General features: G+C 60.1%; 1 long non-coding RNA gene across 1 annotated transcript in view; it reads right to left on the reverse strand.

Moving 5' to 3' along the window:
* Window positions 1-2,949, reverse strand: part of LOC147373341 (uncharacterized) — a 24,242-nt gene extending 21,293 nt beyond the window's left edge. The window contains exon 1 of the long non-coding RNA XR_015161811.1: window positions 2,897-2,949. This is a non-coding gene — a long non-coding RNA (uncharacterized LOC147373341). The remainder of the gene's footprint in view (window positions 1-2,896) is intronic.
* Between the last annotated feature and the right edge of the window lie 9,125 nt (window positions 2,950-12,074).

The raw sequence follows: 12,074 nt of genomic DNA on the forward strand, positions 1-12,074 counted from the left end.
GCCGGGGCCAGCGCAGAGCCCCGCGTCCCGTCCCCTGCAAGGCCTCACCCGTCAGCCTCGACGACGAGGGGAACAGGCACGCCTCTCCTACCGCCTCGACCCCCCCCAAAAGAGAGCCCACTCACGGGACACACACACACCACCGCGGTGGGGACCCGAGGAGGACACCGGGGTTAAGGGAAACGACACCACCGCTCGGCCTCAGGCACCTGAGCGACGACCTGGAGCGCTCCAGGAGCACCACCGAGGATCCAACGAGGCACGCTCGCGCACCCACGCGGGGGGGCACAGCGCAGCAGCGGTACAGCCCTCCCCACCGCGGGGAGGGCCGCTCGCGGAGCACACGCCGGGAAGGCGAAGCGAGAGCATCTGCTGTGTCAGAAGACCCACGGCCCCCACTGACGCCACCCGAGGCGGGGGACAGGAGACCGAAGGTCAGGGCCAGAGGCCGCAACCCAGCCCCCGCCTTCCTCCCCCTCCCCGACGGCCAGGGGGAAAAAGTCAGGCGAGGGGCCCCGCGGACAGACCGAGAAGAGCAGACACGTTCACCGGGAACACCTGTCCCTCGTCTGGCACGGCTTAGGCCCGGCCCGGGAGAGCACGACCACACCACATCGATCGGATGAGCCAAGGTGGAGCGGGGGGAAGGCACGGCGAGGACAGTCACCAGAGGGGCCCGCTTTAAGCCTCACCGGCAACCTCCGCCCCCCACCTCGCCTCAGGCGAGAGCGGCCCACGACCCCAGGAGGTTCGAGAACGCCTGACACGTGGCACGGAGCCCACAGGGCGGGGGCCGCATCTCAGCCTTCACCGGGTGCCCGCAGCGGGGAGCGCACAGGGTAGAAGACCCACGGCGCCTCGCCCCGCCGCCCTCGGGTCGCCCAGAGACCGGAGGTGGCACCACGAGTCGGGTCAGCCAGACAACACCACACAGGAGCCGGCGCACAGGCCCAGGCGGGCGGCTCCAGCGGCAAGGGCCGAACCGGGGACCAGAGCTGGCGGCCCGAAGGCCCAGAGCCCCGCGTACACCCAGAGACCCAAAGTTTCCTCGGCGGCAGACACCGAAGCAGACCGTGTCAGCACTTACCTGGTGGTAAAAAAGGCCCATTAAGGGCGACGAAATGACAGCAGCCGACAGCGGGGCCCATCCACGACTCGCATGGAGGACCCCCGGAACCTTGGCCCGGCCACCTGTCCCCAGCGCTACCCCATAAACACCAGGCCCGGAGCTCTCGTGGCGGGGGGGGGGGGGCGGGGGGGGGGGGGGCGGGGGGGGGGGGAGTCATCTGGTCGACCGGGGGAAGGGGAGCAGGGGGAGGGGGCGCGCGATGGCCAAAGTGGGGGCGCGGACACCCACCAAGGGAGAGGGAGCTGGCCGGGGGCGCCCTCTCCCGCTTCGCCCACACGGGTAGGGGTACCGGTCCGTCGGAGTCTCCGAACGGGGATTTGGCTTCGATGAGCATCAAGAAACAAGAAGGAAGAACCGTCAGCGAGGCGCCTCCAACGAGACGAGCGGGCCCCGACCAGGGACCGCGCCCGGGCGGGACCCAGACCGTCCTAGATGGGGCACCCAGGACGGCCCGAGCCGGTCCCCACCTCCTGACCTGGGTTCAGGGAGGTGGGGAGGGGTGAGACAAAGTCGCATCCGACGACCGAGACCCACGAAGGCACGCTGAAGGGTCGGGCGCGCCCTCCCCGGCCACCCGCGGAAGCAGGGTCCGGTCCATCCACGTCTCCGGACCCATCGGGACTTTGAAAAAGAAACAGCATGTGTGCCAGGAGACGCCTCGGGCGACCGGACCCCACGGGTTGGGGGGGGGGGGGGCGGCCGCACACGCGCCCGCCTCTCCCCGTCAACCCTCACGACTCCGGCGGGCGGGTCCCCACCTCCGGAGCGGGGCCGAGGGCGAAGCACACGCTCCTGAGGGCGGCCCAGGAGGAGTCCGGACCGCCGAGCCCGAGTCCAGGCGCTCCGGGCAGGGAAGACCCTCTCCCTGCCCACCGCGGCGGCCCGGCCCAGGGAGGGTCCGGCCGGTCCTTCTCCGCGGCCACAGGGGCACGGGGAGATGCTGGTCGACCCGGTCCGGCCACCGCAGAGCCCGGCCCCGGAGCGCCGCGACGATCACCCTCCTCAGAAACCTAGAGAACCAATCTCCGGCGACAGCAGGACGTCCCTAGGCCTCGGCGCCACCGGGACTGTCGCCGCCAGCATAGCCGGTGTCTGAGAGCTCTGCCTCGGGCCCGGCGGCTGAGTCACAACCCTCCTGAAGGGCTCGCCGAAGCTCCGGAGGGGGAGGGACAATATACAAGCGGCCGCCAGGTGGCTCCCGACAACCGGCTCGAACGTCCCGAGGACGGGTCGCTGTCGCCGGCCGCCGGGGACGCCGCAGCGCCGGCCGCCCAAACGCCCGAGCTCGGCCCGGAGCCTCCGCCGCCGAGCGACGCGACGCGACGCGACGCGACCCCGGCCGCAGAGGAAGGGAGAGGAGCCGGGAGATCTCTCCCCTGGAGGCTGCCACGAAAGAGCCGCGATCCCCCCCCCCCCCCCCCCACGCGATTCCAGGGTGGTGGGGGGACATTCCACGGAGACGCGGGCGGGCGGCGGGGGCTCGGGGCGGGGTGGGCGGAGAGAGGGGGCACCAGTGACATCCCAGGAACCCCCGGCCCCCGGCCCCCCGAAAGAGAGGGGCGGGAGGGAGGGAGGGAGAAAAGGAGGGAAGGAGGGAGGGAGGGAGGGAGGGAGGGAGGGACCGGCAAAGCGAAACCAGGCAAGCGCTGCTGGGAGAACAAAGCCGGACTTTCGAAAGCAGACACGGACACAGACACACAAGCCTAGGAGTAAGAAAGGAAAAGAAGGAGACACTCGGACCCCCAAGAAGAGAAAACAAAACTCAACCTGGGTAGAGACACCGTGACAAAGTCCAGAGACGACACACACAAGCATGCGCGGGTGGGTGGGGAAAGTGCACTAGAGGTCAGGAGAACATGGATTTCAACACCACTGGCCACAAACAGCGGAAAGGCGGACGGCCTGGGAGGTCTGGGGTGGCAGGGCTGCGGGGGGTGGGGGGTGGGGGGTTGGGGGGTTGCGGGGAGGGTGTGGGGGGGTGGTATTGAGGGGCGTGCTGGTGAGGAGGACGGAGTCCATAGGGATCCACTAAATAAACCCCGGGTCCCGTGACAACAGCCACCTCAATGAATACATAACTTTTTCACGTAGCTCAGAAACGAAACGAGACAAAACCACCAGGCAGGAAAGTCAACTCGTGGAACTGTCCTGGCAGCTTAAAAGTCAGAGAGAGAGAGGAGAGGGAGAGGGAGAGGGAGAGGGAGAGGGAGAGGGAGAGGGAGAGGGAGAGGGAGAACGCATACACATGTGCGTATACACGTGTACATATGTATACGCACACGTCATCGCGTCTATATATACGTGCACGCAGGCGTATAAACACACACGTACGAAGGGCATGCTCACGTACACGCACGTGTCTGTGTGCGCACGTGTATGCCTAGGCGTTTCTAGTGTGCGTGTATGCTTGCGTGTATATACGCAGAGGCATCTATACACATACGTACACGGATAGACACAGGCGTGAACACACATGCTCACATGTGCAGAGACGTCGGGATACATAGGCACACACACACACATACACGCGGACGTGTCAACGCATCTAGATGCACGTATAGTGTGTATACGTGTGATGTCTGCGCACAGGTGTGGATGCACGTCTATGCGTACCCGTACGTGCATGCTTGCATAGACACACATATCTGCGTGTGTATGTGCACACGTGTATGTACACACGTATACATACGTACGGACGCAGACGCAGACGTCTACAGAGAGCGTATGTACGTCCACACAGACGCACGCGAGAATCTGTGCCTACATACACACGTGTGTATGTATACGTAGACGTGCACGCATGTACGTATGTACAGGTGCCCGTGTGCATCTAGAGTGCCTATACACAGATCGATGTGCATAGATGCACACACATGTATACGCATACGCAAACGCGCGTGTGTATACGTACATGTACATGTGCATCAGTGTATGTGTGCATGTATACCCATGTGTCTGCGTGGATGTCTACGTGCGCGCGTGTGTGGTGTGTGTATCTATGGGTGTACATTCGTACATATATATACTCACAGACACACACGTACATACCCGGGCGGAAACACACATCCGTGTGTGTGTGTGTGTGTGTGTGTGTGTGTGTGTGTGTGTGTGTGTCTGTCTGTCTGTCTGTCTGTCTGTCCGGGGAAAGCACAAGCATATTGCAAAAGGGGCTTTTCTGTCCAACACCGATCAAGGCGTCAGACACCTCAACCTCCAAAAGGGAAACAACCCCCGATGAGCGAAGTGGGCAGGAGGCCCGAACAGACCCCTTCCTTCCAAAGAAAGGTGGAACAGGCAGACACCCAGAAGCACAAGGTAGAACACACATCCACGGCAGGGCTGGGCTGGGCTGGGCTGGGCTGAGCTGGGGCTCCTGGGGGTGGGGGCGGGCTCACGGAAGCACCCCACCCCGGGGCGTTTCCCTGGACAATGATCCTTCTCATTCGGAGGGGAAAGGCCCAGGAGCCGGGAATCGCAATCACGACAGCAAGTTCGAACCATCAGAGGACAGTGGCTCCTGATGGATCGAACGCGTTTTTTCTGCAGCTGAGAAAACTGTGGGCGGACTCAGAGAGATCCGATCTCATCCCCTGGCGCCTCACAGACAGAGAAACCACATCCCTAGGGAAAAGAGTCCTGCGATGTACACTCCCCCAAAGATTCCCCCATTCGACCCAACCCAGCAACTCCACAGGGTGCCCACGGAGGGAAGGGACAAAGAAGATACGGATGTGTGCATGTGTGGGATCGACCCCTATACCTAGGTCGACTTCCGTACACACATCATGATAGAACTCTGTCTGTGTGCCTATGCCTGGATCTATTCACGTGCACGCGTGCTCACGCGCATGCAGACAGACACACACACACACACAGAGGAATGGGACTCAACCACCAGAAGGGAATGAAATCTCACAGTCTGCAGGAACCTGGAGAGACCTTTAGAGGGTATTATGCTACATGAAATACCTCAGATCAGTCGTTTCCATGCAGAACCTACCAAACCATACACGGTGAACAGAACCGAACCAAACAGAAACAGGCTCAGACATACTACAAAGGAACACACCGGGGCGGGGGGGGCGGGGCGGGGGGGCGGGGGTGAGGAGAGAGTGAGTGAGTGCCCCTGGCGAGGGAGACAGACGAAGTGGTGCAACCTTCCACTTATGAAATACATGAGTCACGGGCACGTCATCACACCAAATGTCATTTGCCGTGACACCAGGTGGTGACGGACAGTCACTAACTAGATGTATCCTGGTGATGGCTGTGTCATGTGCTACACTAAAACATCGTCTGTACAGCTGAAAATTAAAGGGGGGAACGACCCCCCCCCCAAAGAAAAAGGAAAGGAAGAAGGAAGGAAGGAAGGAAGGAAGGAAGGAAGGAAGGAAGGAAGGAAGGAAAGAAGGCAAAAGTAAACGTTGGCAGTCAGTTAGACGTCCGTTTGAGAAGAGTGGGACTTGTGTGTGTGTGTGTGTGGGGGGGGGGGGGGGAGAAACTAGGGTGAGGAGGAGGAGGAGGAGGAGGAGGAGCAGGAGGAGGAGAAAGAAAAGGACCCGATTGCCTTGAGGGGGAGGAGGAGATGAAAGATCCCAAGAGTGGACAGGACGGTCAGGTGAGTGCCATAGGGAAAGGAAACGAAGCCAAGCAACCGAACACACTGCCAACGGTGGTTTTGTTCAGTCCAAGATCAAGATGGGGACAGCACGGTGTCCTCCAGCACACAGCGACACACAGGCCTCACTCGGCAGGGGGAGTTGGGGATAACCCTGAACGCCGAAGCGGACAAAAGAAGCCGTCACGTTCATCCATGGCTGAAAAGTACCATGGTCCCACGACATTCCAAACTCCTCTCAAACCATTGAAAGACTCTCTCCCTCACTCGCCGTTCAAAATGTAGAGAACAGGAAAGGAGCGAAACGATGGTGGGTGGCTGGCTGGCTGGCTGGATTTCCGTGATGGTGTGATTAGGGAACACATGGACAGAAAAGCATCCGATTCACTTGTGTAAAGAATCTCTCTTGCCTTCTCGGCCTGGTGTCTTTCCTCTGTCTGGATGATTCCCCTCCCCCACCCCACCCCCCCCCCCACTCCCAGCTTGAAGATCAGCCTCCAAAACGAAGCCCTTTGTGCTCTCCAGGTCCCGCCGCCACGATCTCTTTGGAGCGCCCTTCCGAAGGGGAACGTTTTCATCCACGTCATCGCCCTGAGACAGCTTCAGCCTGTCCCTCCCCCCCCCCCACCCACCCCCCCCCACTCCACCCCAAGCCCCCCGCCCACCCCCCCTCTCTCCCTCCTGCTCCTCTTCCCCCTCCTCTGAACTGTCGAGCTCCCCTCGCGCTGGCCTCTCACCCCACACGGTGGCAGTGTTGGCCTAGGTATGCTCAGGTGTCTCCTAACCGCATCCGAGTGGACTTGCACTGTTTCTCAGCTGCGTCGTTCAGGGACCATGTTTTTCCTGGCCTTTTCCGCGGGTGGGGGAGACCCGGACGGGCCGGGGCCAGGCGGGGTGGGGGAGCCTGCGTGTGGGGGGAAGGGTGGGGGCAGAGAGGAGGAGGAGGAGGAGGAGGAGGAGGAGGAACAGGAACACAGCTCCCCAGCGCCAGTGTGTGCCTGCGGCCTGGAAAAGAGATCACGCACCAGGCTGGCTCCGAAAAGGGGATCGATCGGTCAGGAGACCGGGCACGTTTGTGCTTCGCCGAGTCCCTGCAGATCGGACAGGCAGTGGCAAGTGTGGGGCTTCCCACACTTAGAACTGTTCACCCATCGTGGACACAGGCGTCTGGCACACCGGGGGTTAGGCTCTCGGTGCGATCGATGTCCACAAGCCGTAGCCACTGAAACGTGTGCACCCTGGAGCCGCCGCCGCCGTGCAGAGGGAGATCTCATCCGGCTCCGCGGGTCCTTCCCGTGAGTAGGCCGGGATCTCGGGAAGCACAGACATCCAGAGCATTGAGTGAACCTGACCGTCACGCTTTCCGAGTCCAAGTGAACCCGAAGGGAGGGTCCCTCACGTGTGGGTTTGTCTCTCCATCGGAGGCATCCTCTCTTGGAGCCGATTAGGGTGCCGCGGGCCCCGTGGAGCAGAGAGGACAGAGAGTTCCCTTCGGTCCCCTGCTCCTCCCACGGGCGCGCACGGGCACGCTCCCCAACGGTCCTAGGAACATCCTGCCCCAGAGGAGCGTGCCGGCCGGCCACAGCCCACCTACAACGGAGGCGTCCGTGTCCGTCCGTGTCCGTCATCCTCGTCCAGAGTCCCCCGTCTGCCTGCCCTCGCCTTCACGCCTGGCACTGTCCGTCCATTCTGTAGGTTCATATCGAACCTGCCCGGAGCCCGGCGGCATCTTCCCGGATCAGGGATCGATCGAAAACACCCTGTCCCCTGCCTCATCGGCAGGTGGATTCTTCACCACTGGACCACCAGGCAGGGAAGTCCCTTCACAGCCTTCTAAACTCATCTACCCCGAAACAGTCCACGTCGTCCTCCAACTCATTGGACCATCACGACTGAAATGAAGGAAAATATGTGCGTTCGAGAATGTCTTCACTCCTCAGTGCTTCTTGCTTTAGAACCACCAAGGCATCTCTCTCTCTCTCTCTCTCTCTCTCTCTCTCTCTCTCTCTCTCTCTCTCTCTCTCACACACACACACACACACACACACGAACAGAGGTGGGCTCATAGTCCAAAAGAAACCAACGTTTGTGTGTATCCATCCCACTTGCTGTGGCTGTCGTGCCGTCGCTCATCAAAGAAGCTGATCTGATACGGAATCCGATGTCTTCTTCTCTAGGACACGTCGAGAGGCAGCAAGCGTGCCGGTGTGTGAGCACCGAAGGTCAACCCGGCATGATGGAGCCCGGCCAGGTGTGTGCTCAGAGGCCCACCTAGATTCGAACTCCAGTTCCCGGAGGGGAGCGGTGGGAACAGGAGTGTGGACTGCGAGTCCAATCCTCACCTTACAAAAAGGCAAAATCATCCCCTTCCTCCCTTATCGGCGTCTGCACGGCTCCTCCTGGACTCAGGGATCCCATCGAAAGGACGTCCAGGTTGTGTCCTTCTCCCTGGCCCGATCGTTTCGAACCTCTCCAAGAAAAAGCGGTGACGTCAAGAGATCCGTCTTGAGTTCGGGACTGGGGCTTCCCCGGGGGCCCCGTGGTCAACGATCCCGTGCCCATGCAGGAGACGTGGGTTTCGCCCCCGGTCCGGGAAGAGCCCACACGCTACCCATACGCCTCGGTGATGGAGTCTGTGCTCCAGATCCTGGCCGCTGCGAGTGTTGAGCCCACACCCAGCAGCCACTGAAGCCCACGTGCCCCGGCGCCCCTGCCCCCCAAGAGGAACCACAGCCACGAGAAGCCCAGACACACGACCGTAGAGCGACCCCCTCTCTCCACAGAGAGAGAACAGCTTGCACGGCCACGAAGACACACAGAGCACGCCCCCACAGACATCAAATACGTCCAATGATCGTCGAGCGAGACGGCCTGCCTGAGATCGGACGCGAGCGGCCAATACCTAGTCCCGTCACTCGGGAAGCTCCCTGAATCTTCTGTCGATACACATAAAGAAACCCTAGCTCACTGTGCCATGGGCAGCGCGGGGAGCTCTCCGTACAGTGCCGAGAGCACCGTGGAGACGTGACCCGTGGGCACCGTGAGCGTGACTGTTCTCACGAAGTCCCTCACAGTCCGGGCCCTGGAGATCGGCCCACGCGGACCTGCAGGCGATGGTCGGCCATCCCTCTCGGCTCCCTGCGCGCTCACGGGTCCAGGTGTGCCGTGCCCCCAGCATCCGCTCGCATCTTCTCGGCCTGTCTCCCCCGTGCCGCTCCACTGACTTGGAATCCTTCTCCCCTCTCGTCTCGTCTGACACGTTTTCTTTCCTGTTCGACCATGTCTGGCTCCCCGGGCACCACTTCCCGTCGTTCTTCTCGTCTCACCGCCCTCGTCTCGTGGAAATCATTCTCTGGGTCTCCGCTCTGTTCCCTAAGGACTCTGTCATCCCTCCACTCATCTGGGGATCGACTGGCACCTAGGCAACCCCGGTCCGTGACAACCGTGGTTCCGTGTCTATCGAATGACATGCCGACCGCAGGGGGGCTCGTGGACGCGTACGAGCCGTGGAAAGCTGGCACCGGGGAATCATCCCGAGGACACACCCTCCGGTTCCACGGTGCTCACGGGAGCGTTTGGGTCGTCGTCGTCGTCGTCGCCGTATTCCCTAAGACGTACGCAGTCGCGTGGATTCAAACGGCGTCTATTGGGAAAGCACGGATCGCTCCCCGGATCACCGGAGAAGGCCACGGCAACCCACTCCAGTCCTCTCGCCTGGAAACTCCCATGGGCGGAGGAGCCCGGTAGGCCACGGTCCACGGGGTCGGGAAGAGTCGAACACGACCGAGCGACTTCCCTTTCCCTTTTCCCTTCCACGCATCGGAGAAGGCCGTGGCAACCCACTCCAGTGTTCTCGCCTGGAGAATCCCAGGGACAGGGGGGGAGCCTGGCGGGCTGCCGGCTGTGGGGTCGCACAGAGTCGGACACGACGGAAGCGACTTAGCGGCAGCCGCAGCAGCAGCAACCGGATCACCTCAGAAGGACTTAGACACGAGTCTCGGTGGAGAGAGGATGGATCCTGCCAACCATCTCACTTCTGGGTAGACCTCGAAAGAAAATAAAACCTGAAACTCGCAGAGAGAGGCCTGCACCCCCAGGTCCATCGCAGCATCCATTCACGAGAGTCAAGATGGGGACCCAGCCCAAGTGTCCATCAAGGGAAGACTAGATCAAGAAGATACACGATCCAGGTAGAGATCGATCGATAGGGAGATCTAGGTGTCCCAGGTAGCCCCAGGAATGAACACAGTCTTACATCGTGATCGCATGGATGGGACTTAGGGAGTGATGCCCAATGAAGAAGTCAGGTAGAGAAAGAAAAAGAGTTTCTCCTGTCACTGACATGCCATGCAAGGCCACCTAAAACAATGAAAACGATCATCACAGAGCGGCCGGGGGAGGGAGACATGGGAAGATGCCGATGTAACGGCGGGCGGGGGGGGGACTTCACGGATAAGGTACATATATACTGTCTACGTCACAAAGAGCACGGTGATTCTAAAGAATAGTATTGGTATTATCGTCGTCTCATATTCGGAGAAGGCAACGGCACCCCACTCCAGTCCTCTTGCCCGGAAAATCCCGTGGACGGAGGAGCCCGGTAGGAGCCCGGTAGGCCGCAGTCCACGTTGTCGCACAGAGTCGGACACGACGGAGCGACTTCCCTTCCCGTTTTCCCTTTCACGCCTTGGAGAAGGACATGGCAACCCACCGCAGTGTTCTTGCCTGGAGAACCCCAGGGACGGGGGTGCCCGGCGGGCTACCGTCTACGGGGTCGCACAGATTCGGACACGACGGAAGCGACGCAGCAGCAGCAGCAGCAGCAGCAGCAGCAGCAGCATTATCCTATTCGAAAGTCGCCATGACCGTGGACATGACGCATTCACTTCCCGTACAATGGAAGAAGGACACGGCAACCCACTCCAGTAGTCTTGCCTGGAAAATTCCATGGACGGAGGAGCCTGGTAGGCTACAGTCCGTGGGGTCGCAAAGAGTCCAGCACGACTGAGTGACTTCACTTTCTTTCGCATACAGTCATGGCATGTATGGGTTGTGGTCAAGCTATGAGCTACCGCTTGGGTGGTCATGAATGATTCTTTTGCAACAGACAGGTGCATCAAGTCACCATTCTGTACACGTTAGAACAGAGGATGTTGTATGTCCTTAACGAAGAACATTCTATTTCAATACACCGGGACATGACACACATAACATCACCTAGTTTTATTATCTTTCAATGAATGGTCAGTATTGGCTGCACGCCAAAAAAAAAAAAAAAAAAAAAGGAAAGAAAGAAAAAAGAAAAGAAAGCTTTATTGTGTGTGTGGGGGGGGTGGGGGGTGGGGGGGGGGGAGGGTCTTAGATATTGCCATGCAGGGACACAGATTTCAATAAAACCCAGGGAATGTTCCACAGGAAAGAGTCAGGGGCCTAGAAAGCTGAACCTCGTGAGGTTGTCAAGCCAGCTGAGAGCAATTAGGATTTGCTGTCATGCAACAAGGGACATGTTTCTTCTTCCAGGGTAGACGGTCACAAGGTATTTAGGGAAAGGGGAGGGTGTGAGAGGTATCTTGAATTTCGGGAACACTGTTTCCTTAGATGATCTGGAGGCCTCTGGGACCCAGTCAGTGCTCCAAGTGGACATTCCATCCAGACTGAGACACACGGACCTCTTCCTCGATGGCCTCCCCTCTCTATTTGGGGGAGCTCTCTCGGCCACGCTGATTCCACTTGGATGTGTCTTTCCCACGTCACACCCTTTGGCATTCAAAGATATCCTTCCATCGTTTTCTAAAGAGACCCGGTGTATGTATCTTTGGAGCGATGATGAGCATCAGACACGATCCCTCTCCGTGGCGCGGTTTCGGGCACGACACACCAAGACGGGGACACATACATTCCACGTCCCTCTCGGCCATCGAGAGAGGCCGTGTACGGCACGTGATGCCACGGGACCGGTGAGGTCCTCGGGTTCAGCCCTCCCTCGACTTGGCTGTGGTCTTTGGTTTTGTTCTGTTCCGTGTGTGCTTTCTGACCCACGTGATCTCTCCGGATAGGGCACCCCATCCAAGCTCAAACCCATCGAGTCTGTGTGACTCCTATTCACGCATCAGGTGGGGATATCGACGCCCTCCACGTGGATCCATCACAATCGCCGTTCTGGGTTCAGGAGGATCCTGTTGTGTGTTCTGGGCGCGCTACGTGCTGTCTGTGATCTCACGTGCCTTTCGGGCATGGCTGATGGAGACAGATACCAAGCGGCAGGGCGGCCATCTGGCATCTCGGCCTAGAGCGATTTCACAAGTTCAGTCTAATTGGGAAGTCTGA

The sequence above is a fragment of the Bos grunniens genome, chromosome 4, assembly GCF_055505025.1.
Source record: "Bos grunniens cultivar Pamir isolate PY7600 chromosome 4, Bosgru_T2T1.0, whole genome shotgun sequence".
NCBI lineage: Eukaryota > Metazoa > Chordata > Mammalia > Artiodactyla > Bovidae > Bos > Bos grunniens.